Genomic DNA, 26,833 nt, shown 5'->3' with positions numbered 1-26,833 from the left:
TTCTCTGGATCAGCTCAGAAGGCAGCTACTGGGAAACCCTGTTCTACAAAGACCTCTGCAGATGGTGAAGGAAAGGAACCTCTATCATTATGCTTCCTTCGTCAGCAGAATCCCACAAATGACCATGTTTACATCCTCAGATGATGATTCCTTCCCAGAAAAACTCTCTGCTTGTGAGTCTCTGCTATACCACCATACCATTTTTGGAGCTGGCAGCACATACATCAGGAGATTTACCTACACCACCAAAGACCGTCATCTTTAGATGGGAGCTGATCTCCTCCAGCCAAGAATACCTGTCCAGTAGTCCACAAACTCTCAGTAGGTTCTGACCAATGCTGGAGCCACACTGCAATAGTCTATCTCACCCTTCCCCAAGTGGTGGCCTCCAATTGTGTTTGTACTAAACCTCCCATAGTCTCCCAGACAGATTATGGAAATTGTAGTCCAACACATCTGGGGGCACCACATTGAGGAAGACCAGTATATCTGCTCTGCAGGCCTGGTCTTGCACGTTAGCCTCTGTCTGGGGTCCTGTAACTCTGTGAGCCACTTGACACATCTGACTGGCAATGGGGTCTCCTTGCTATTGCATGTCTGCCTGCCAATCATCCCTGAACCCATCATTGTCTGGAATCTGGATACTTTCTGGAGCTTCTGTTCTACCATTGGGCAGTTGCTGCTCTGCAGGCAGAAAATCTAACCCATTTAAAAAAAATGGTTCAAAACATGCATGTCAAAATTTAGATTCTTTTTTTGGAGCAGGCGTATTGGAAGCAGCTTCTCCTGTGAATTGGACTTCAGTTGTAGTTTCCTTGCTACATTTTTAGCGGATCTTCCTTCTGGCAACTTGATCGATCAACATCCTTAACACTCAGGACACATGCACTGTGGGACATGTTTATCTCTAGAACTGCTTAACCATCTTTTTATAGGTTTGTTCTCTGTGTTGAACTGTTTTCCAGCGTTCCTTAGCTCAGAAGCCTCGGGAAGATTCCCAGGGAATCTTCCATCATGCTGTCTGGGAAACAAAGCCCTTGTTCAGATTGATGAGATAATCGTGCTGCTAAAAGGCACCAGTTAAATGCAGCCCAACAGGTAATGGAAGGATGATGAATGGATGGCAGGCAAACAATCTTGGACTGACAGGGCAGGGACTCGACCTCTCTGGTTTGGTTATTTGCAACTGTTTGTAGCAGCCTTTAGATACCTGCTCAGGATTTTATGACTTATGACTTTTTGCATAGATCGTGTGCCTAGTACATTCTTTGCTCCCTACCTGCAGAAAATGTCATCAGAGCTTTCTCCTCCTCCAATGGTGTCTGTGGACTAACACTATTGACATTGCACCAGCAGGAACCAATGCTTGTGCAATGTCACTAGAGCTTGCTAGCATGATGAGTTTCCCAGTTACACAACTGTTGATTTCTGCTAGCCCAAGGCCAAGAGCACTAGTGCATGGACACTGTTGGATACTTTCCATTATTATTAAGTGTCTTCAGTTTTCTAAGGGCTGTACAGAGTTTAAAAATAAGATTCTCCCTGCTTTCAGTCTAATAGACATGATGCAGAAAGGGAAAAGAAGACGGATGCAGAGAGAACAAGAAGGTGACCAAATTCAGGCACCGGTTCTTCAAGTTGCATAATGGTTCTTTGGTTCCTACAGAGGCAAGAAAAAGAAAAGAAACAGCCAGGCCTAGAGGCCTGAAGTTTTTGTTTGTTTGTTGGGAGGGGGTAACCCTGAAAAGAGTAGTTTCATTTTCCCCGTTAAGTTTCATTTTACAGAGTTAGGTTTTATTTCTCCAGAATTGAAACAGTACTTTCAATTTTGGGGAAGGAGGGGATATAAAGGGCAAGACACCAGAAAGAGGGAGACCAGAGAGAGAGAGGGAGACCAGAGAGAGCAGGAAGAAGCAGCCTGGAGAAGTCTAAGTGCAGCTAGGGTAGATGAACTTGCATTTTGCAACTTTTATTTTCTCTTAATGCCTTTTGTATCACTCAGTTCTATTCTGTAAATACCTTTAGTTGTAATGCGCTTGCTTTAATTTACCAATAAGCTGTTGTGGTTAACACCCAGGTGTCTGAAGCGCCAATCACCCCACATCCACAGGCTGAACCCCACATGACTGGGAAGGGGATATTTAAAAGAAGAAAGGTGAAGCTCTTAAGGAGGCAAGAGATCCTTAAGGAGTTTCTCAGGGGGTCCAGGTCATAACGGGAACCCTGACACATAGGAAGGCATTTTATTCAGAGAGGTGTTAAGCCTACACAATGACTTGTTTTGGCCATTGTAAATATGGTGCAATTGGTCTAACTGGCTGCTTTCATTGGATTTTCTTAATTTGTTTTACCTGCCTGGTTTTTCTGCTTTTTTTAGTCTGCATTTTGTTGCTGTGTAGTTGTGGGTTTTTTTATTGCAGTTGTATTTCATTGCTGTTACCTGCCTTGATCACCATTTGGTAGGGAGGTGGGTTAGAAATTTAGCAAATAAATTTAATAAAGAATGAATCCCTAGTCAGATCAAGGTCTGCAAATTCTTGGTATAGGACCTGTATGCATGGACCATCCTCTTGCTTGGAGACTAAATGGAAAGCCCCTGCTTCCATAATGCTCCATGATGCCCTGATGCATGTAAGCAGGGACTCCTGGATTTAGGTCAGCATCTGTAAATGCTCAATATATTGTTGGGTACATGAACCATCTCATGGCATTGATGTTGACAGGGAAGCCTCTGCTTTTATATGCTCCATGTTGACTTTGGACACACACACCTGCCATGTATACATTTGCCAAATCAGGTCTTCTGTATGAGTATCCTCTTCACACCAGGCGTAGGCAGAAAGTAGATCTGGAACAAGTGATAGATCTCTGACTGATTTGCAGTAGACCAGCAAGGATTTCTGACCACCACTTATTAAACAATAGTAGCAACAAAATGACTCCATTGCCATCCAAATTTATACTGCTGAAATGAAGAAAGCTTGGAGTAACCACAGGCAGTATTCAATTGTAGTCCAATACAAACTAGGCCCATTCACCTCAATGGGTCTATTCTGTGTAGGAGTGGCACTGGATACTGCCCTAGGGTTTGATTTGTGTGTGTGGAAGGATGCTGAGCTCCATTCAGTTCTGGTGCTCAAATCCAATTCCTCAGCATTCCTTAATCTGAAGTACATGTCTTTTGCACCAAGTTCTGGTTCATGGATCTCGGGGATCTAGGAAAAGACAGAGTGGATCCCACAAGCCTCAAGTCTGCCCATCTCTGCTTTACACCATACGGTGTTATACTGATGTGTCTTTCTGGCAAAGTGGGAAATGTAAAAAAGCTATTAATATCCATGCCATGCTATCATCAGTTGAAACTTTCTGACTTCAGTTCAAATGAAAAAATAAATTCAGCTTTTGCTTCCAATTTTATTGGGTGGAAGTACAAATGCAGTTTCCAAAGATACTGCATTACTATTTTTATTACCTAATAAGAAAAATAATATTTCTTTCATCAGTAAAAAAAGAAAAGAAATGGAGAAAAATGACCAATTGGGATGTAGCAGAGCAATTCCTTTTTATTTGATTAAATTGTTTGAACTATAGTCTATGAGAGAATGTGGGAGATTTTTGAATACTCAAGTTCCATAGGGGCATCATAATTGCTTTTGTGACGTTCCTTTAGAATCTTCTGAGCAGTGTACTGTAGTGCACTAGGCAGAAACCCAGGCAGGGAAATTTTGTTCTGACTTCAAGAGACAACACATTGGCATGATCTTTCATATTCAAATGCATATTTAAAATATGCAAATGGGACTAGGAGCCATGTTGTCCTGATTAAGTAAGATCTCTCTTTCCCTCTCCCTCTCCCCCCTCTTTCTTAGTATATTATTTTAGAAATGACTTTTACAGACTTTTTATTCATCATGTAGATCGGGGTGAGTGACTTGTAGCTCTCCAGATCAGTGCTGGGGGCTCCAGGTTTTTGAGGGTCCTTGGGCAAGGCACTCCCAATGGGCCCCCTCCCTCAATGAGTCTATCTTCTCACTGCCATTGTCTCCTCCTCCCACTTGCTTATTTGACAGGCATAGAGCCAGGGGGCAAGTCGGCACTGGCATCTGCTGTTCTTCTTTCTCACCACCACCATTGCCTGGGCCAGAGCGAGAGGCAGGTGAACGAGCAGGTTGCAATGGAAAAGAGGAGGAGCAAATCCAGGGGGGTCTTGTCGGTGGACCCCTGCTGGGGTTGTGGGCTGTTGGCAGGTGCTCCAGCACTCCCTACCATTGATACCAGCCCTGCTCCAGATGTTTTGGGCCTATAGCTCCCATCAGCCTTAGCCAGTGTACCCAACGGTGAGGGATCATGGGAGTTGTAGGCCAAAACTTCTGGAGAGCCACAAGTTGGCCCCCTGCCCCCAACGTAGATGCTTATCCAGTGGCATAATGGCTTCTAGTGGGGAAAGTGGGGGGGGGGAACCATGTAGGGCATGACAATGTTTATATGCACATTTTAGAAGCTGAAGTTCCGAGGCGAGTCTGTTGGAAGCTGAGATGCACCCATGTTTTTGTTAAGACTTCCTTCGATACACCACAGCTGCTCATTCACATTGGACTGCATGGTGGCGTCCAAATTAGACACGTCGCTGAGTGTGTTTTTGCATTTAACGTTCCTTTATTGTATATAAAAATGCAAATAGCAGCAGCCAGAGAGGGCTGGTAATTACCGAGATCAGAGCTGGAGCGGCGGTGGGGACTTAACCCTTTCATACCTTGCTGTGATTTGAAGGAGAATCCCTCCTCTGAAGCTAGTATTTGCATTGGAAGCAAATCCCCCATCGACACCCCTCTGCCTGCTCCCTCCTGGAAGTCAACGTTGCCCAGGCCTCTCTGCCTGATATCCTGGCACCAGGAGCTTCATCCCCCAGGCATCCCCCCCACAAGTGGCTTGGAGGAGTGGACCAGATGCAAGATGATGACTCAAAAGGTGGAGCAAATTTCCCCCTGCACCCACGAGCCACACACCCACATATTATGGATGGCCCTGTGTCCTACTTCACAGAGGACAGGCTCTCTGTTCCAAGTCTGGTTAAAAGAGGAAGGACCATCAGAAGGGAGAGCGAAAGTGCCCTGATGCTGCCCACCTGCACTTAGCACCTGGACAGCAGACTGAGCAAGTCACAGCAGTCCCCTAGTCTCAGGCTTTCTCACTGTAGGGAGAGGTGCTGCATTTCTATATAAATGATAAGTGTTACCGCTACATTTGCGTCTATACCAATAAATCAGCATATGCAAATTTTATGCACACCTCTTCCGTCTTTTGTCCTCCTGTTTTGGCAATTCAAAAGTGGGCAATCTATTCCCACCTGGTCTCATGCAGCGAGGACACCCAAGAGGCTGTTTTGAAATGGCAGCAGCCTTGTGACGTCAGGTGAGGCTGTGGATGTGCCAGATCGATGCCTGGCTGTGGCAACGGACTGGACAAGGGCTAATCAACTGAAGCTCAATCCAGACAAGACTGAGATGCTGTTAGTGGATGGTTCTTCTGACTGAATGGAGGGTGTCCATCTCTTTTGGATGAACTGTTCCCCCTAAGGAGCAGGTTTAGAGTCTGGGCGTTCTCCTGGAGCCACCTCTGTCACCTGAGGCTCACGTGGCCTCAGTGGCATCGTGTGCCTTCTACCACCTTCAGCTGGTGGCCCAACCACACCCCAATTTGAATAGGGATAACCCGGCTTCAGTAGTCTATGCTCTAGTAACCTCCAAATTAGATTACTGCAATGCACTGTACATGGGGCTGCCATTGAAGACTGTTCAGAAGCTGCAGCTTGTGCGAACTGTAGCAGCCCAATTAATAACAGCGGCCAGGAGGTCTGATCACAGAACATGAATTCTGGCCTTCTTGCATTGACTGCCTATCTGTTTCTGAGCCCGATTCAAGGTGCTGATTTTAGCCTAGAAATTGTTTTAAATTTTGTGTGTTAGAAATGTTATATTATGTTTTTATTATCTTGTATTGTGGTGTGTAGCTTGGGGAACCATCCAGGGAGCTTTGGCTATTCAGTGGTGTAGAAATGAAATAAATCCTCCTCATCATAATTACGTCAAGCGGGCTGGGATCAAAGCACTACTTGGGTGGAAACCTTGGGAATCTGAAACATATGCACGGTTCGGTTTATTTCCGTCCCTGCGTTATGATTTTAATAGTCTGAATCTGGTTTTGCTGCCATTTTTTAAAAAGTGTATGTGAGATGTGCTGCCAGTAGTTCTAAAAAGGTCTTGTGGAGAAGCTGTTAGGTTTAGCAGCTTTTAAATTTGGTCCATATTGTGAAGCCCCCCAAGTGAAGGAAAGTCATCTGTGTTTGCTTGCAGAACTTCCAACAAGGGTTTTCTGGCAGCTGCCTCCCACACACATCCTGTGCAAGAGCTCGATCTGCATATGACTTGTACAGCCTGACACCTTCTGTACATTGGAGCTTCCTAATGATGGTTTGACCTGGAACGAGCAAAACCTGTCAATTCTTGGAAGCCAAGAAATCTGCTTTAAAGCTTAGTTCTAGCATTCTCTCAAACACATAGATGGAAATCTGCTTCTATTTGTTTACAGTTCTGAGGAAGGGAGGGGGATCCTTTCCACTGGAGTTGAAAACAGTTGTAGGGGGCAGGAGAGGCTAGGGGGGGGTGAAGGAGAAAGGCAAGGGAGCTCGTGCGATGGCCTTGTGTCCTCTTTTACAGAGGACAATTCGCTGTTTGAAGAGCTCCCAGAGGACTGGGAGTTGGACTCAATGGTCTTATAGGCTTCTTCCAACCCCACTATTCTATGACACTATTCTATGACTGTTGCCTGTTTGTCCTCTTGTCCAATTCTGGTTTAAAGATAAAGAACCATGTGATGGGAGAGAGAATGGGCCATGAAGTTGCCCATCTACCTCAAGGTCCCAGGTCACCAGTTCAGCCTCAGTTCAGTTAGCAGACGGAGCAGGCAGGCACACTGGTTAATTGGTCAACACTATGGTGAGATGTACTGTATTTCTATTTAAATTATAATTATTTCTACATTTGCATCTATACATAAAAGTTAACGCATGCAAATTTTATGCAAATCACTGCACTTCTAACCAGTGGTAGATTATCGTCTATGTGCGTTATAGCATTTGATGCTTCAGATAATCCTAGATAAATAGGGGAGGCTCTGGAGGAAGGAGGATACCAGGCTTGTCCCATAATTTTGGTTTGATACTTGGTTGGAAGACCAATACCTGATGTGAGAGAAAGCAAAGCCAACTCAATTAAAATGAGATGCATTTTCTACATCACCTTGAGGACAGTCAAAAGCTAGGAAAAAAAGCCCACATTTCTGCAATGTGCAAAGGTTAATGTAAAGGGATTCCTCGACAAGATGAATAGATGCCGAATGAGTTAAGAGCATAAGAAGAACCATATGGGATCAGACCAAGAGTCCATCTAGTCCAGCATTCTGTTCACACAGTGGCCAACCAGCTTCCTGTGGAAGCCCACAAGTAGGACATGAGTGCAACAGCACCCTCCCACCCACGTTCCCCAGCAACATAAGCATACTACCTCCGATTCTGGGGGTAATATATAGCCATCATGACTAATAGCCATTGAAAGCTTTATCCTCCATGAATTTGTCTAATCCCCTTTTAAAGCTATCCCACTTTTCCAAGGGTAGGGAGTTTGAAGTTTGAAAAGCTGCTCTAGTTGGTGGACTGCTCCCCAATTGCTTGAGTCAGTCAGTGCAAATGTGGTAGCTGGTTTCACACCAGCCACCTTTGGAGCATCTCCCTTCAGCAGCAATGGAGAATTTAACCTTGCGTATATGGAGGTGCTGAGAATAGTTAAACTGACAGTGCGGCAGACAATCAGAGTAGAGATAATGAACTGATTAACCTCTTGGATTTAAGCAGGATAATGTTCAAGTAAATAACAAGATCTAGATGGGGAGAGATGGAGCAATCCGCTCCTTGCCCTTTTCTTAAATCTCAAATGAAACAGCTCCCATGGCTCCCATTATGGAAAGGTGCTCTGGAGATTAGCAGTTCCTCTATAAGAAGACAAGCATTTGGCTATGTATTATTTGTAGGGATGTTGGAGAACCTGAAACAGAATCAAATGAGTTCAGATTGCTATGAATCTGACCCACGGATTCTGCAACGGGCCAGCAGTTCTGTTTCACGTATTCCACAAGTAGGACCTAAGTGCAATAGCACTGTCCATCTCGTGTTCCCCAGAAACTAGCATACAGAAGCATAATGCCTCTGATACTGGAGGTAGCGGTATTACTTAAAGGGCTCCTTCACACCGGGCTTTTATTCTGCGATTGAGATTGCTCCTTCACGGAAGTTTGCATGCTCTTTACATGATGCAGTGACCCTGCCGTGACCCTCCTGCACAAAATGCCCTTTGTTCCGTTTTTAAATGGATCACAGATAATGAGCTATCAAATTACTCCGTGGTGTTCTAATTCAGTTTCCTCTGTCAAAAGAGTTAAAGTGGCAAGAAGAGGAGTGAGATCAATGAAAGATAATGGAAGACTCAGATATGGGGAGAAGGAGGGGGGAAGGGGAGGAGGGAAAGGAAGCGTGTGTAAAGTGAGTCAGTTGTGATCCTGCAGTTAAAACGGAAGCAGGAAGCCCCATTTGAAATACAGGATTTTAAGCTGGTGTAGAGATGCCCAAAGAAAGCGCGTATCTTCTGTTTCTTCCCCAGAAATGTAGATGGTCCCCCTTTTCTTTTGACTTTTGATAAAGAGTAAGAGAATTTAACTGCAAAATGCCTTGCTGTTTAATGTTTAAAACACTTATTTCCATCCAGAGGATGCAACATGAGTTAATTTTATGGTCCACATAGGAGAAAAGAAAAAAAAGTTGCCTCTCAGCTTTGATAGAAATTAGATAGAAATTTATAGCCTCGCATGCCTGTTTGGCCACAACTATCATCCTTTCATTAATTATTTGGTCTTAACCTGTTACTACAGTTAATTGTGCAACAATTTAACCTCTGCAGTAGGGAGGTCATTACTTGGCCAATGACTGATGGAGGAGAAAGGGTTAGCTCTGCTCCAGGAAGGGCTGGAGAAAAGCAGAAAATAAAAGTAGAGTCAATTAAAAGCTGCTCTAGTCAGCTAAATGGTTTGGCCAATAATTTCTCAGCGTGTCCCTTCCACCCATAATTCTTCTTTGATTTACAGCCTGCATTACCCAAAGTGGACAACTTTCATCCCACAGGCAAAAAAGCAAACAAAAACCAAGAAGTTGTTTTGCTGACAGAGGAATGGGAATGTTCCTTCTCTCTCTCTCTCTTTCTTCCCCCACCCATGTGGAAAGTGGAAATGCAACCTTTACTTCCTTAGAAATTCAGCACTGCAAAACCTGGAAGTATAATGGCTGTGCTGTGCATTCAGAAGAAAGCAAGCAACGCAGTTGTCTTGGGACTGTACCATTTCAGAGTGCTGGTGAGTCAAGATGTGTTTAAGGGCCAAAGCAGACATTACTTTACATGCTGTCTAGTAGTTATATCCCCCTGTCCCATTTTTTACTCTAGAGTAGGTGCAGGGAGCCTGATCTGGATCTTAAAGCCCCTCTACCCTTCATGCTAGTGTCCCAGTCCAGAGCAGGCCTCCTCTGCCTCCTCTAGAGTAATGTTTTTTAAAAAGACATAGCTGCTAGGTGTGGATTTAAAATAATGTCTGTTTTGGCCCTAAGGCTCCAGTCTTATGCACACTTCTGTGGGGCTTTCTTCTGAATAGATATGTATAGAATTCTGCTGTGAACTTCCTTCATATCTCAGTCCATTCCTGCATCCAATTCAAAGTGCTGGCTATCACCTGTAAAGCCATAAATGGCTTGGGACCAGGATATTTATAGGTCCACCTTATCCTGCATTACTCTGTTCATCCATTGAGGTCTTCTTGGGAGCCTGTACCCCCATGTCCCAACACTATCAGAGCTGTTGTTGTTGGGCAGTTGGGACAGGGCCTTCTCTGCTGTGACACCCAGTTTCTGTACTTTCCTGCCCCAAGAGACATGTTTGGCCCTTCTCATAAGAACATAAGAAGAGCCATGCTGGATCAGACCAAGGGTCCATCCAGTCCAGCATTCTGTTCACACAGTGGCCAATCAGCTGTCGACCAGGAACCCACAAGCAGGGCGTGAGTGCAACAGCATCCTCCCACCCATGTTCCCCAGCAACTGGTGTGCATAGGCTCACTGTGTTGCACAAAATGCTAGTGTCGCCCCCTGGAGGCTGGTCCAATTTGCCCCAAAGAGGAGAGTCAACTGCAGGCTGGGTCCAGCTCGATTTTATTGTTTGCAAACAGTTCGACAAAGGAGCTCACGCTCAAAAGCAGAGTCGACCCTGGGCAACCCCCGCGCTACAGTTTTATCACTTAGCTTGCATTCCTCAGCCAGCGTGTTACTTTTGATTGGTTGCCAGCGGTTTGCTTAGCAACCTTATCTTAGGGTTACTGTCTGCTCATTCCAGGCATGCGCAGCTTTTACAATACTACGTGCTGCTTAAGGCACATACAATGGCTTTTAGGTTACATTTTTACTACAACTGCCTCTGGTACTGGAGGTAGCATATAGCCATTAGGACTAGTAGCTATTGATAGCGTTTTCTCCAGGAATTTGTCTAAGCTCCTTTTAAAGCCATCCAAACTGGTGGCCCTCACTACTTCCTGTGGTAGTGTGAAATATGGATTTCATTTTACCCAGGACCACTCAGTTGATCAGACTGAGAAGTTTGGGATCGTATGAGGTGGAGAAGAACATGCACACAACCAATGTAGGTGAAAGAAAAGGAGATGAAGTAAAAGAAACAAATGAAAAATAGAACCTCCCCAGAGAGTTGCACACTTTCTGAGGCTTAAGAGGTTGCATGCCTCCTAGGTACAAACTTAATTACAAAGAAATCTCAAAGAGTTCCAGGCTCTCTGAGGCTTAAGAGGTTGCGCGCATCTTAGGTAAGAGCTTATCACAAATCAATCCTCAAGAAGTTGCACCCTTCTTGGTCAAAACTTAGATACCCAAATATGGTGCATTAAATCATTAAATGACTAAATATACAGTTAGTCCCTGTTTGTTGCTCAGCTTCAGATTGGCCTATACTGCAACTGGCCCACCAAAGCAACAGTGATACAGTGCCAGCCAGGCCCAACCCTAAGCCTGCTGTCCTATATCCCAAACCCAAACAGTTAAGTATGACAGAACAAAGATAACTGCGCCTTATCTAAGCCCCGGAGAGTAAAATCCTTTCCCTGAATTCTACCCAACACATACTCACCACACGCTATCAAGTACTTGGCTAGAGCACTTAATATGTGTCCCGTGGATTGAGGGTACTGTTGGTATGTGCACATACAAACGATCCAGATGCAACCACGCCCCTCCTGAACAATGGCAGATGCAGGGGTTTTATACCCTTTTCCCTCGTTGGGGCTCATAGCATCAAAGAGAGGTTCAGTATGTTTGTTGTTGACAATGCCTCATGTTCCCAATTTCCAGGACTGGCGTTTGTTGAAGACAGACTGGAACCTCCTTCCAACTCCCCGACATTTCTGAGGTCATAAAGTCCTGTCCTTGTTATCAGAACATCTATGGATACCCCTCTTTTATTGGCCCATTTCCATCTTCTGTAACTGATACTTTGGTGATCTTCAGCACATACCAGAGCACCCCCGTTTGGCCTTCCTGCAATAAAGTCATTCATTCTCCATTCACACCTCCCCTTCCTGACCTGGGCTTATTCACATGACATGGACTAGTTTAGAATGTTGACCTTTTTACATTTTGTAGTGTTCTCAATTAACACTTAGACATTTTGGGTTACGAAATACATCACAGGATGTTTACAATTCAGGCTTGTATTCAGGGTCAAACTTTGCATTCTATTTCTTTTCCCACCACATTTGTTACATTGCAAAAGAGAACAAGAGCGTACTGTGGCGCCTGAAGTCTACAAGGTTATCTACTAGGAGCACAAAGGGAAGTTATAGAACGTAGCAATCTTTATTAACAAAATAAAATAAAGGTAGATTTAAGAAATAAGAGGAATTAATAAAAGTGATACGGCACTAAAAGTAAGATATAAACTTAAATATTTAAGGGAAAGCTGAGGTTGATTGGTTCTATGAAGACCTACAACACCTTCTAGAATGAACACCAAAAAAAGATGTCCTCTTCATCATAGAGGATTGGAATGCTAAAGTAGGAAGTCAAGAAATCACCGGGATAACAGGCAGGCATGGCCTTGGTGTACAAAATGAAGCAGGACAAAGGCTAATAGAGTTTTGCCAAGAGAACACACTGATCATAGCAAACACTCTTTTCCAACAGCACAAGAGGCGACTCTACACATGGACATCACCAGATGGTCAATATCGAAATCAGATTGATTATGTCCTTTGCAGCCAAAGATGGAGAAGCTCTATACAGTCAGTCAGAACAAGACCTGGAGCTGACTGTGGCTCAGATCATGAGCTTCTTGTTGCAAAATTTCGGCTTAAATTGAAGAACGTAGGGAAAACCATTAAACCATTCATGTATGACCTAAATCATATCCCTTATGAATATACAGTGGAGGTGAGGAATAGATTTAAGGGATTAGACCTGATAGACAGAGCGCCTGAGGAACTATGGACGAAGGTCTGTAACATTGTTCATGAGGCAGCAACTAAATCCATCCCAAAACAAAAGAAATGCGAGAAAGCAAAGTGGCTGTCTGAGGAGGCTTTACAAGTAGCTGAGGAAAGAAGGGAAGTGAAAAGCAAGAGAGAAAGGGGAAGATATGTCCAAATGAATGTAGATTTCCAGAGAATAGCAAGGAGAGACAAGAAGGCCTTCTTAAATGAACAATGCAAAGAAATCGAGGAAAACAATAGAATGGGAAAGACTAGAGATCTTTTCAAGAAAATCGGAGATCTCAAGGGAATGTTTTGTGTAAAGATGGGCATGATGAAGGACAAAGAAGGCAGGGACCTAACAGAAGCAGATGTGATTAAGAAGAGGTGGAAAGAATACACAGAAGAACTATACAGGAAAGATCTGAATGTCCCTGATAGCCATGATAGTGCGGTCACTGAACTTGAGCTGGACATCCTAGAGAGTGAAGTCAAGTGGGCCTAAGGAAGCGTTACTAACAACAAAGCTAGTGGAGATGACAATATTCCAGCTGAGCTATTTAAAATCCTAAAAGATGATGCTGTTGAAGTGCTGCACACAATATGCTGACAAATTTGGAACACTCAACAGTGGCCACAAGACTGGAAAAGGTCAGTTTACATTCCAATTTCAAAGAAGGGCAACGCCAAAGAGTGTTCAAACTACCTTACAATTGTGCTCATTTCACATGCCAGCAAGGTGATGCTCAAAATCCTACAAGCTAGGCTTCAGCAGTATGTGAACCGAGAACTACCGGAAGTACAAGCGGGGTTTCAAAGAGGCAGAGGAACTAGAGATCAAATCACCAACATTTGCTGGTTCATGGAGAAAGCAAGAGAATTCCAGAAAAAATTCTATTTCTGCTTCATTGACTACTCTAAAGCCTTTGATTGTGTGGATCACAACAAACTGTGGCAAATTCTGAAAGAGATGGGAGTACCAGACCACCTTACCTGTCTCCTGAGAAACCTGTACGAGGGTCAAGAAGCAACAGTAAGAACCGGACATGGAACAACCGAGTGGTTCAAAATTGGGAAAGGAGTATGACAAGGCTGCATATTGTCGCCCTGCTTATTTAACTTATATGCAGAGTACATCATGAGAAATGCCGGGTTGGATGAATCACAGGCCGGAATTATGATTGCTGGGTGAATTATCAACAACCTCAGATACGCAGACGGTACCATCCTAATGGCAGAAAGCGAAGAGGATCTAAAGAGCCTCTTGTTGAGGGTGAAAGTGGAGAGTGCAAAAGCTGGTTTGAAACTCAACATTAAAAAAACTAAAATCATGGCATCTGGCCCCATCACTTCCTGGCATACAGAAGGGGAAGAAATGGAAGCAGCGACAGATTTTATTTTCTTGGGCTCCAAGATCACTGCAGATGGTGACTGTAGCCATGAAATTAAAAGATGCTTGCTCCTTGGGAGGAAAGCTATGGCAAACCTAGACAGCATAGTAAGAAGCAGAGACATCACCTTTCTGACAAAGGTCCGTATAATCAAAGCTATGGTTTTCCCAGTAGCAATGTATGGCTGTGAGAGCTGGACTATAAGAAAGGCTGAGCACTGAAGAATTGATGCTTTTGAACTGTGGTGCTGGAGAAGACTCTTATGAGTCCCCTGGACTGCAAGGAGGTCCAATCAGTCCATCCTAAAGGAAATCAACCCTGACTGCTCATTGGAAGGACAGTTACTGAAGCTGAAGCTCAAATATTTTGCCCACCTAACGCGAAGAGAAAACTCGCTGGAAAAGACCCTGATGCTGGGAAATATCGAAGGCAAAAGGCGAAGGGGATGGCAGAGGATGAGATGGATAGATAGCATCACTGATGCAATGAATATGAACTTGAGCACACTCCGGGAGAGAGCGGAGGACAGGAAGGCCTGGCATGCTATGGTCCATGGGGTCACGAAGAGTCGGACACGACTTAACGACTGAACAACATATGTGGATGCAAGGAGTTATAGGGAAGACAACATGGAAAAATAATAGGAAAAGTAAAATTACACTCTGTCAGTAGCGAATTCCATAGTTTAACTCTGCTCTGTGTGAAGAAGCCCTTCCTTTGATCTGTCCTGAATCTCCCACCCATCAGCTTCATGGGATGACCCCACTGGGGTTCTAGTATTTTGAGTGAAGGAGAAAAATGTCTCCCTATGCACATTCTCCACCCCATGCATAGTTTTGTAGACCTCTATCATGTCTGCCCTGACCCTCCTTTTTTCCAAGCTAAATGCTCCCAGCTGTTATAACCTTCTCTCATAGGGGAGATGTTCCAGCCTCTTGATCATTTTAGTTGCCCTTTTCTGCACCTTTTCTCTCTACTGATGTTTCCCCATTTGGTCAAAACAGGGTTGATCATTGGGCTTTTAGTGTTCACACAAGTTGATCTTGTTTTCCCTCTTATATTTTGGGGTTTTGTCCTCTGCATTGGTCCCCCCCACCCCCCGTGTTGTTGCTCATCTCTGTGTTGCCAATTTAATTTTCAGTTGGTTTTTTAAGTTATTAGAAATTTTATTTTATTTTATTAGGTTTTTAATTATTATTGTAAGCCATCGTGGGTTGAAAGGTGGTATATAATAGCATTTTAGTGAAGAAAATAGTAGTTAAAAAACAAAACAAAACCCTCCCTGCCTGTGGAAGGTAGCAGATAAGGGAGGTTTTTCACTGCATGTGGAAGCTAGCAGATAAGGGAGGTTTTTCCCTGCCTGTGGAAGCAAGCATATCAGGAGGTTGCTGGCTTAATCGTCTCCATGTTTGTTTTGAAAATGGAGGAGAACCATATACATTTTCTGATTTGTGTAGACTGGGTCATCCAGGTAGTTTGGTGGATGGTACTTGAAGCCAGATATGTTTCTGAGTTTGTCAATTCAGTGTGTTATTCTGAATAATGAATCCTTCTTTGCAGAAAGCAATTTATCCTTGGGTTTTAGCCTCACCCACACTTACTTTTTCTCTCCCAGGTTACTGTGTGTGCCTGCAGGGAAACCTGAATTATGCATCATCAATAGAATGCTAAACTACCACAGAACAACAATTTTTACATCAGCACGGGGGACTTGAAGTATACTTTCTCCACAGGCCATTTTTTTGTGAAACCTCAATCTCTCTCTGAAATAGCATAAGGAGCTGGTGCAATATATTTGGACCCTCATTTTTCCTGACCATAACTGTGATTGTGTATAACTCCACTGCCTGTCATCTTTTAATCCCAGTCATCTCCTTCTTCATCAGAACCTTTCCTAAGCTGATTGTTTGAGTGCATCAACTTATTCCTATATTAGGGAATAATAATGAATGTCCCCTGTTCCTGTTTTGGACCAATAATAGTGCGTTGGAGGATTTTTTTTTTCTTTTAAGAATATTCCGTAATTGTGAGAATGTTCATTCCCCAACCCCCAGTCATGTTCACTGTCATTCTTTGCTGCTGCTGCTGCTGCTGCTGCTGCTTCTTCTTCTTCTTCTTCTTCTTCTTCTTCTTCTTCTTCTTCTTCTTCTTCTTCTTCTTCTTCTTCTTCTCCTCCTCCTCCTCCTCCTCCTCCTCCTCCTCCTCCTCATTGTTATGTTGTCTTCTCCTTGGAGCCAAATGCGTGATCCCAACCAATTGGGGATCACACAGTGTATGAGATGATATTCTGATGCCACATGCTAGTCCCATGCCAAACAGTTTCTTCCTAGCACTCACACATGCAGGTGGAATGTGTCCAATATCTACTAGTTACCAACAGTCATGATGACACAGTCCTATCCAGCCATTCCTATTTGGCTATTGTCACTGAAGGCAAATTAAGTCAGTTCAGAGTGAAGGCAATATATAAACAAAGACTTCCAAAGCAATCACCAAAAGCAATTGGTGAAAGGAGGGGCACTTTTTGACACTGCTGAAAATGTGGATACTTCCATCTCAGCTGTGTCCTAAACATTTCATTAGTGTCATCAGATAAAAACTTTTTTCTTTGTGAGGTGATGGCAGAAAGAGTTGTTTTGGACTTCACACAACCTCTTCTACTTTGCCAGATATAACGTGTGTAGGCACTGCAAGACTTTGCCATCATGGACGCATCTTTATTCTGGGAAAACCTTTGCATGGCAAACAGCTAGCAGCGTTATTGAAGCTGCAGATGTGACACAGCCTGAACTGGGAGTCAGCTCCCCACCCCCACTCCCCAGCTATCTTGCTACTTCCATTTGAGTTTTGGCAGAGAAGCAAATCTCTAGGCAACAGTAATATGGTAGAGGAGAGAAGAAAGATTGTGCAGATCGGCTTTTTGGCTTTAATCCAGCCTTGACCAAGTACTTCAAGTATCACATAACTCAAGTGGTAGCCAACTGCATTGCATGAAGGTCTGAAAAATTGTGAAATCAGTAGGATTGGGTTCTGCATCCTGTAAAGAGTTGCTTTATACTGAGGACAGACTACTTGTTCACCCAACTCATTATTGTGTAATCTGACTGTCAGCATCTCTTCAAGGTCTCAGATATCACTTCCTACATGCTGTCCTTTAATTGGAACTGCTGGGAATGAATAAAGCTGGGACCTTCGGAATGCAAAGGATGTGCTCTACCCCTAAGTTCTGGTCTATCCCCCAAATCTAGTCCAGTATTGGAATGCTAGGTTTCCCTGACATGGTGCCCTCCAGATATTTTAGACTTCTGTTCCCATCATCCCCTGCTAATATGGCCAGTGGTCATGAATGCTGGGAGTTGTAGTCTAAAACATCTGGAGGGCACAAAGTTGGGGAAAGCTATTATATGCTGACAGGTGGCACCTCTCAGAGGTCTCAAGGTATATCCAAACTGCAGACCTATTTTGGTTTTTGCAAATCTATTTAATGGCTGTGGCTTCTCCCAAAGAATCCCAGAAAATGTCATTTTGGGATGGGTGTGGAGAACTCTGCATTGGAGATCTGTCTCTTCTGCACAACAAATGACTGTTTCCAGCATTCTCTGGGAAAACAGAATGGCTGTTCAACCATTTTCAGTTTGTAGTGTAGCAGACAGATACAGTTTCTTCCTCCCTTAACCTTGGAACCCTTTCAACTGAAGAGGCCCAGAATTCAGCCTGGGATCTTCTCCATGCAGAATATGTGCACTACCGTGGAGCTGTCCCTACTTGCTTTCCTGATCACATGTATAAACATAACGCTTTGTCTTGCAGCTGGATGAGTAGTTCTTAAAACCTGGACTGAAGGCCTGGTTTTGGATTCTCTACCCACCAGTTGAGATGAGCAATTTGTGCATCCCTGCCTTAGAAGAGCTTGCTGGGCAGAGCAGAGCTGGGTTCAACAGCTGTTGGAAGAAATGAAAACCTGTTGTGGAATATAGTGTCATATGAGATGCAGGAAGCTTGATGCTCAACTCTAGATACCATCAGAGAAATGTGAAGTGAAGAGGACTGAGATCTGTTGGAGGGGCCCTCCTCTGCGTCCCCTCTGTGAGACATACACTGTGGTGGGATGTGGGAGAGGGCCTTCTCTGCTGTGGAATTCCCTCCCCTTGGAGGCCCAACTGGTGCAGACGTTGGTTTCATTTTGGTGCCAAGTAAAAACATGGCTTTCTACAAAAGCCTTTGATGTCGGGAGTGCCCTTGCTGCCTTCAGAAATCCTCAAGTAGCCAGAATCAACACGCAGGTGATAGGGCACTTTTCCAAGGCTTTATTTCCATTCAACCTAATGATGCTTGCAGATGCTAATTGCCTGAGTCTAATGAGGGAAACTTAAGAGAGCTGTCTACTTCGGGTTTCTAGCCTTAGGGAATCAGTTGGTCTCCATTTGGAGGGAAAGGGTGGGAAGCCTCTGAACTTAAGGGCTAGGAGGCAAAAGTCCACCCCTTTCCCATGGGGCATCGGGGCACAGCTGTTGACATCGTGCCAAGTGGGCTGAGCACCTCCTCTCGGCGCCCTCCATCTCCCGCTTGTCTCTACGCCAGCGCCTCGTGTCCCGAAGCTCCAGTTGTCCCTCTCTCTCCCTGCCAGGGTCACTGCCACTCTCAGGAATGTGAGCAGGGAGGGGCTCTCCCTCCGGCAGCACCTCTGAACAGTGTGTGGGTTCCTCTCCCACGGTTTCTATCTCTTCCTCAGAATTAGTACTGCTTTGGGGCTCTATGGGCTCCGATCCTGGAAGGTCGGCAGGTCAGCCGTTCGAGACCCGAGTGCTGCGTGACAGAGTGAGCTCCCGTCTTCAGTCCCAGCTTCTGCCAACCTAGCAGTTCGAAAGCAAGAAATTGCAAGTAGATAAATAGGTACCGCCTTGGTGGGAAAGGTAACAGTGTTCCGTGCACCTCGGTGTTCAGTCATGCCGGCCACATGACCACGGAAGCGTCTTCGGACAGCGCTGGCTCTTCGGCTTAGAAACGGGGATGAGCACTGCACCCTACAGTCAGACACGACTGGTTGGGGACACCTTTACCTTTACCTTTTTACATTGCCAGGGAGTCTACAATGTTTTTACATGGTAGATGATCTGGCGCTGGTAGTTGCTAGTCTTTGTTGCACTGATGCACCACAAGAGTTGGGCTTGATGGTCTTGTAGGCCCCTTCCAACCCTACTCTTATATGATTCTATGATTCTAAGAGGGCGAGCTAGCTTTGCATCAGCTGGCCAGCAGCGTTCTTAGGGAAGTCGGCTCATCCGGGCTTTTTTCTCCACCGCTCCTCCGCCGATGGTGTCCAGGCAGTTCCAGCACCAGTTCCTGCTCCCCACATAGAGCACTGCCAGCGTTTCCCCCCACCGAAATGGGGGTACCTATTTATCTACTCGCAGATGGTATACTTTCGAACTGCTAGGTGGGCAGGAGCTAGGGACAAATGACGGGAGCTCACTTCCATCACGCGAAGCTGGGCTCGAACCGTTGGAGTGTCGACCATTTCTGGCCAGCAACCTCCAGCATCATTAAGCTGCTGCGCCACTGCATCCCTGCTCCTGTATATAAAAAGGGAACTGAAACTGAGCCTGGAAATTATAGACTGATTAGCCTATTAGATATAAACTATAAAATGTATATGAACTTCGTATTAAATAAATTGGAAGAATGGGCTGCTACTGCTACTATTAATATCATGCCATCTCTATGCACAGCACTTGATACAAAGAACAGCCATGACAGGTCTCTACCCCAGGCTTGAGAGGTGGATTCGTCTCTATGGCAGAAGCAGCTGCTGCTATTATGTGGCAAAGGGATGGAATGCGAGTTAGCATTTGGAAGACCATTTCCTCTACCTCTCCAGCCTTTTCCACTTGTTAGGAAGTTGTGTGCAGCTGTGACACCCCCCCCCCCCACATACACACACATGCAAATATTCAGTTTTAATTATATATTTTGCAAAAAGGCATGGATCGTCTTATTTGCTGGAAATATAACGGATTGCTGTTTTGCAAAAAGAATCCATTATGTCCATTGTTCAACAGAAGATGCGAACAACCCTGGGTCTGTCCTTTTGTTTCCAAATGAAGCTGCTGGAAATGCAGCAGTGGGGAACAAAGCTTCTGGGAAAGCAGAAGGCCGCCCATCTCCCTTGTCTTGATGAGAAATGGCCCAAACTGTTTAGTGAAAAAGCCTGAGGAATCATTTGCTCGTGGGCAGCAGCATTATTGGCTGTGCTTTAGCATGCTGCGCTGTTTTTATAGCTGAGTAACGACTGCCTGGAAGATGGGCTTTGGGGAGGGAAGCTTTGGCGCAGTAATCCAAAGGGGAGCTATTATGTCCCAAAATGCTCTCCCATGCGTTCTGAATTTTTAAAGTAATGAAATACCCAAGGGGAAAAAAGGCAGTTTTCCTAAAGTTGCTTCTTCTTCACTTGCACTCAGTTGTGTGCTCTGCCAAACTGTACAAATTAGCAACTCGGGAACAAGTGTAAGTACATGATTCTTCACTAGGGGTGTATGAACCCTGTGACATCTGGTCTGGGTGGGGTCTGCAGCGGGGAAATCTGGGCTGCTTGGGGCCCTGCAGATTTCCCTAGAGCCTTACCGCATCTGCCAGATTTCATGGGGTGGTTCTCCTTCTGGCCATGCCAGGACCCTTCTTCCCCACGCCAGCTCTTAAGGAAGCCCTTGACAGCTGGTGCAGGGAAGAAGAGCTTTGGCAGCACCCCAGTGCTCTTTCCCTGGTCTCCTCGAGAGGAGACCAGGGCAGGAGCACTGGACACTGGCTGTGCCAAGACCTTTCTTCCCCACACCAGCTGTTAAGGAAGCTCTTGACAGCCGACGCAGGAAGGAAGGGCGTCTGCAACACCAACAGTGCTGGAGAGCTGCTCCGCGGGAAATCCAATGGACCTGGAGGTGAGCAGGGTCATTCTGCTGTGGACTTCGCAGGTCAGATTCTTGAGAATCTAGCCTGATTTGAGTCTGCAGTGGATTTTTCCGCCATCCCTATTCTTCCTTTGTTTTAAAATGTGGTTCTTGACATTTGCATGGACAGGCTGGTAAAAGCCAGTGCAAACTCAGGGATCACTCCAAGGGCTGGAGTTGTTTAAAAAATCTTGAAACTTGGGTATCCAGTCAGTCAGTCAGTCAGTCAGTCAGTCAATCAGTCAATCAGTCAGTTGATTTACATCCAACTATTTGGCTGGATTCCCCAAAGCAGTTTGCAATAATCATTAAAAAAGTCACAATATATATATAGGGATGTCAGAGAAATCTACAACAGAATCAACTGAATTCAGATTTCTATGCAGATACTGAAGCGGACCAGCATTTCCCAAGTTTCACAGGTTCTATGGACTTATGGACCTTTTGCTTAACTTTCCTGAATTTTACATAAATTTAGTCATAGAAAAATACATTAAAATGGCCAAAAATGGACATTTCCCCCATAGACAAAAGCATGTGCATTTTGGGGGAGATCTGTGCAGTTTTTTTGTGGGGCATGTGCACATTTTTACAAGTGCAAATATGCACAAATGTGAATTTGCACTAATTCAGGTAATTGGGAAAAAACCCGATTCCGTCAATGAGTGGACGATGGAACAAAAGGCACCTGACAATCCATGAAACGCAGATAGAACAGATTTTGCAAAGTCCATACATCTGCAATTGCATATCATGCACTTTGAACATTAAAGCCATGTAGGGTGGCCACTCTTGCATTGCCAAAAAAGAGAACACCAATTTGTATAACATTTGTAAATGTGAATTATTTCTAAATTTGCACCTATGCATATAAAATGTATATATATATATTGGTGAAAATATAGAAATAATAACTATACGATTTTTTTTTTTTAAATACAATACATTGTGCCATAGTGGAGAGAATTGACCAGATGACCTGTGTGCCTCTTCTTGTCAGGGTGGACACTGAGCCCATAGAATCCCAGAGTAGTTCTGACTCTGAGGAAGAGGAGTCGCTCCTGGGAGAGGAGCGTGCTCCTCTTTCCCAGGGCCAGCAGCTGACGGAGATTCCTCCCACCAGCATTCCTGGCTTAGATAGCAGTCCAGGGAGTGACAGAGTGTGAGAAGCAGACTTGATGGACGTGCGACGCCGACGCAGAGAGCGGCGCCAAATGGAGGGCGTGGAAAGGAGGCGTAGTGCCCGGTTGGCGTGCAAACAACGGCTGCGCCCAGAGGATCCAAGGGAAAAGGGGAGGGACTCTCCCTAGTCCTTAAGTTCAGTGGTCTGCCAGTAATTCCTTTTCAAACAGGGACCAACTGTTCCAACGTAGGGCATAGGTACTCTGCTGCTCATATCTAGTTGCTAACAGTAGCATTGTTAAGTTGTAAAAGAGGAATAAAGCTTTGAAAAGAATCCATTTGTCTGTGTCTGGACTTGGCTACTGGATTAGACTGAGAGAGGCCTCCAAGGAGCCCTTGACACTTCTGTCTGCTGACTGGAAACTTAAAGGGCCCTGTTTTCCCTCCTTATGGTTCTTTGAGTTTAAACAAGACTTGGACTGGATACCTCTTCAAAAAGAGGACACCTTCAAATCGAGGACTGTCCTCTATCAGCCCCCCAAAATAGAGGACTGTCCTATGTAAAGTAGGACACCTAGCCACCCTATCACCCACGAGAAAAAAACTTTTGGGGAAAGGGGGAGAAGAGGGCATTAAAAACAGAGTGTTAAAATACTGAATTCAAAAACAAGATGAAAATAGAAACAAAGAACATTCCATGCACAGATAATCTTTTGTTCTTCTGAACATGGACAGAAAAGGAAAGCAACCAAAGGGCCAACTCTGAGTTGATCCATGGGCAGGCATGTGATGGTGTCTTCCCCTGCCTGCCTCCCTTTCCAGCTTTTCTCACAGGGATGTGTGTGAGTCTCTCTGTGTGTGTAGACTGTCTAACTCAGCATCCCCCAACCTGGTGCTCTCCAGATGTTTTGGCCTACAGCTCCCATTAGGCTCTGCCAGCAGGGCCAGTAGTCAGGCATGATGGGAGTTGTACTCCAAAACATTGGTCTAGCTGGACCAGGAAACAGTTGTGTGCTGGTGTTTTCATCTAGCAACTTTGATGGAAAGTTAAAAGGCTATCAATGGCTACTAGTCCTGATGGCTCAATGCTACCTCCAGAATCAGAGGCAGTAAGCCTATGTACACCAGTTGCTGGCGAACAGGGGTGGTAGGGTGCTCTTGCACTCATGTCCTGCTTATGGGTTCCCAGTTGATAGCTGGTTGGCCACTGTGTGAACAGAATGCTGGACTAGATGGATCCTTGGTCTGATCCAGCATAGCTCTTCTTATGTTCTTAGGAATTGTTGAAAGCGTTGGGTATGTTTAACCTGGAGAAGAGAAGATTAAAGGGACATATGATAGTGGTCTTCAAATATCTGAAGGACTGCCATGAAGAAGATAGGGGAGACTTGTTCTCTGTTGCTCCAGAGGGCTGGACTAGAACCAGTGGGTGGAAATTGCAGGGAAAATGATTTAAGTTGAACCTTGGGAGAAACTTCCTAAGAGCACAAGCTGTTTGACAGTGGAAGAGACTGCCTTGGTTGTTGAGGGACTCTCCTTTGAAGGAAGTATTTAAGCAGAGGTTGGATGGACATCTGTTGAGGATGTTGTAGTTGCAGATTCTTGCATTTAGCAGGCAGCTGGACTAGATTATCTTCACAGCCCCTTCCAACTCTATAATTCCATGAAGCATTGACAACACAGATTAACAACCCATATTCCCCTTTAGAGAGGGATCTAGATACACATGCATTTGGGTTCATTCCTCCTGTTTTCTGACCTTGGGTCCTCCTACCCCAATAAAATTGATGAGGCTTTTGGTGTTGACTCCAGCAGGCAGGCATAAGTTCAAGGTTTAATAATGGATTTATGGCCTTGGAAAGCAGGATTTTCATTGAATTGGGTTTTTTTTTAAGTAGGCTGTTGCTTGACTGATGCATTACACCAATGTTTGTGTATGGCTTGAAAGTAATAACATAGCCATTAGCATTGATGAGGCATTGCTCTCAATCTCTGCAGTAACAAGCAACACCTTTATGAAGCCATTATTAACAAAAGCCTCCAAGGGAACAACACTGATAATGACTAATGGATTACTTCCCTGTGACATCAAGGCAGAGCCCTCATGGCAAACAAGTCAATTTCCACCAAGGTTCTTAAATAACCATTTGGCTGAAAGGCAGTGTTGTTTACTAATGATGGATTGACTGTGGAGACAGCTCTCATTAACATTTGTAGCTACACTATCCACCTGAGAGTACACCTGAACTATGGAGTGCTGCTGCCAACTTGATCTACCTACACACAAATCCAAATCCAGAGTCTCATTTGGAGATGCTTCCAGACTCAACATTGCTCCTGGAGCTTCAACTGGTGTTCCAGTTGCACCCCTTCCTGGACGTAGCTGATTTAACAACAGCGATCCATGCCTTAATCTCCTCCTGTATAGATTTCTGCAATGCACTCTACATGGGGCAGCCCTTGAAGAGCATTCAGAAACTGCAACTAGCACAAAATGTGGTGTCCAGATTGCTTTCTCATGCATGCTTTGTTGAATGTATTACACTGGTCTTGTATTGACTGCACTGGCTGCCCATTTTTTCTGGGCACAATTCAAGTTGCTGGTGCTTAACTATAAAGGCCTAAATGGCTTAGGGCCAGGATATCTGAAAGACTGTCTCCGTCTATATGAACCTGCTCATAGTTTAAGATCTTCTTTGGAGGCCCTTCTGTATTTCCCACACCCTAGGTTGGTGGGAACATAGGATAGGGCCTTCTCTGTGGCAGCACCCTACCTGTGGAACTCCCTCTTTAAGGAAGCTAGACTGGCCACTTCTCTGTTCAGTCTTAGGTGGGCAGCTAAAACCTTTTTGTTCCACATGGATTTTTAGTACTGTAAATGTATTAGCTCTGTACTCTGGGCAGTATCCAACTGGATCATTCTTTTAGCTCAAATGATGTTGCACTAGTGGAAATTAAGTTTTGAACTATGAGCAAGAGGTGAATCCAGCTAAAATTACATTTGCCCAAGTGTTATTGTGTAAGCGGTTGTGCACTATGGTTGTGCAACCCACTGTGTATTTGGTTACACATAACTCTTGTGCAACCCATTCCACAATGGGTCAGACAATCTTAATGGGTAACTGTTTGCATAACAGAAAGATATGGCGGAGCTCCACTAGCGCTATTTGAGTTTTGGGACTGACACTGTTGGATAGTGCCAAATTTAAAGATTTTCTCCTGTTCTTATTCCTGCTGTTTGTGATGTTTTGAAGCTTTAAAATTAAAGAGAAGTTTTCAAATTAAACTTCAATTAAAAAGAAGTTTTAAAATCATTGTTACCTTTGAATTGTAATTCACCTTGGGGGTTTTATCTGGACCAAAAGATGGCTCATAAATTTATAAATAAATAACAATTTAAATAAAATATGGAGCTTCTGTTTTAGTATTCACTTTAGTGGAGGGGAAGCTCCATATTTGTACAAAAGTGTATGCGCATACACAGACACGTTGTCTAAAGAACAGGGTATTCTATAGAATACAGATGCGTCTGTGTATAAAAGAGAATGTGGGAGCCACTGCAGTGGGTGTCCCATTCCTGCCACCGCTCTCATGTGGACTTAATTGGTGGGGAGCTAATGGAGCGTCAGGGATGACGAGCATGTGCTCTTCCAGATACTCTTGGACACCAACTCACATCAGACACCGCCAGCATGACCAATGGTCAGGGATGTTGTGAGTTGTAGTTCAACAACATCTGGAAGGCCACAGATTTGCTCCCTCTGATCTAGGGGTTCAGCTGCTAACTGCTCTAGACCTGGGGCAGGCTGAACATTGTCTTTTTGTTGCTGTTGGGTGGCACAGAGGACAGGGCTGACATCAAGGCTAGGCATGGTCGGGCACCTGCTGAGGGCTCACACCCCAGCAGGGGCCCATTAACAAGAGCCCTGTGGAGTTGCTCCGCCTACCTCTTGCTCTGGCCCAGACAACTGAGGTGGTGGTGAGAAAGAGGAGCAGTCGATGCCACTGCCTACTTGCTCCCAGGCTCTGTGCCTGTGAATAGGGATGTATGAAGCATTTGTTTCAGTTTGTTTTTGATTTAGGTGAATCCTGTTCACATCTTCCAGATCCAGCACAGACTCGGATGCAATCTGCAGCTGAAGTCTGCACATTCCTGAGCTTGCAATGTGATTAGCAGATCTGAAAAGAAATGCGTTGGATAGCATGCGTGCATTTGAAAAATGGGCATGCAAAACTTTTGAAAATGTGCAGAAATATGCTTTAATCCATGGGAGAAGAATGCATACATTTCAAAGATGCACACACTTGGGAAAATGCGCAAAACATATGCACAGCTTTTTTATGCGGAAAGGAAAAAGCAGAGCTCACAATGCGATGAGGACTCGAGTCAGAATGAGCTTCAATGTGGTTTGGAGAATTTCATGTTTTGCTGATTTGCACATCCCTATCTGTGCAGCAAGGAAGGGGTAGCAATGATGAAAAAGAGGAGGAGGGGCAAGAGCAGCTGGTGACAATGGCAGTGAGAAGGTCAACTCACTGAGGGAGGAGACCATTGAAGGTGTCTTGTCCAAGGGCCCTCCAAAACCTGGAGCTGGCACTGACAGTTGAGAAGAGGCAGATGGGGTGGCATAGGGACAGAGAGGGATGGGGCTGAAGAGACAGAGACAGAGAGTGGTATGCAATATTTCAGTGCAGCAAACACTACCCACTTTTGGTTTGGCCTTCACCCACCATCAGGTCTGGCTCTGCTCACCATCA

The 26,833-nt window shown here is 44.7% G+C and overlaps 1 protein-coding gene across 4 annotated transcripts in view; it reads left to right on the top strand.

Moving 5' to 3' along the window:
* LOC146336951 (neuronal acetylcholine receptor subunit alpha-7) overlaps nucleotides 1-26,833 on the top strand; it is a 123,567-nt gene that overhangs the window by 51,115 nt on the left and 45,619 nt on the right. The window contains exon 1 of one of the 4 annotated variants that reach the window (XM_084816746.1): nucleotides 1,878-1,943. The exons of 2 other annotated variants lie outside the window; for them this stretch is intronic. The gene's annotated coding sequence lies outside the window, so the exon portion shown is untranslated. Of the gene's footprint in view, nucleotides 1-1,877; nucleotides 1,944-26,833 lie in introns of those variants that run through there. One more of the 4 variants, XM_084816744.1, reaches the window with a different exon arrangement.

This window comes from Heloderma suspectum, chromosome 11, assembly GCF_057233095.1.
Source record: "Heloderma suspectum isolate Gila_16-S chromosome 11, 16-S_ref, whole genome shotgun sequence".
Taxonomy (NCBI): Eukaryota; Metazoa; Chordata; class Lepidosauria; order Squamata; family Helodermatidae; genus Heloderma; species Heloderma suspectum.
Note: the sequence above shows the minus strand (reverse complement) of the source record. Positions and strands in the feature narration are given on the sequence as shown.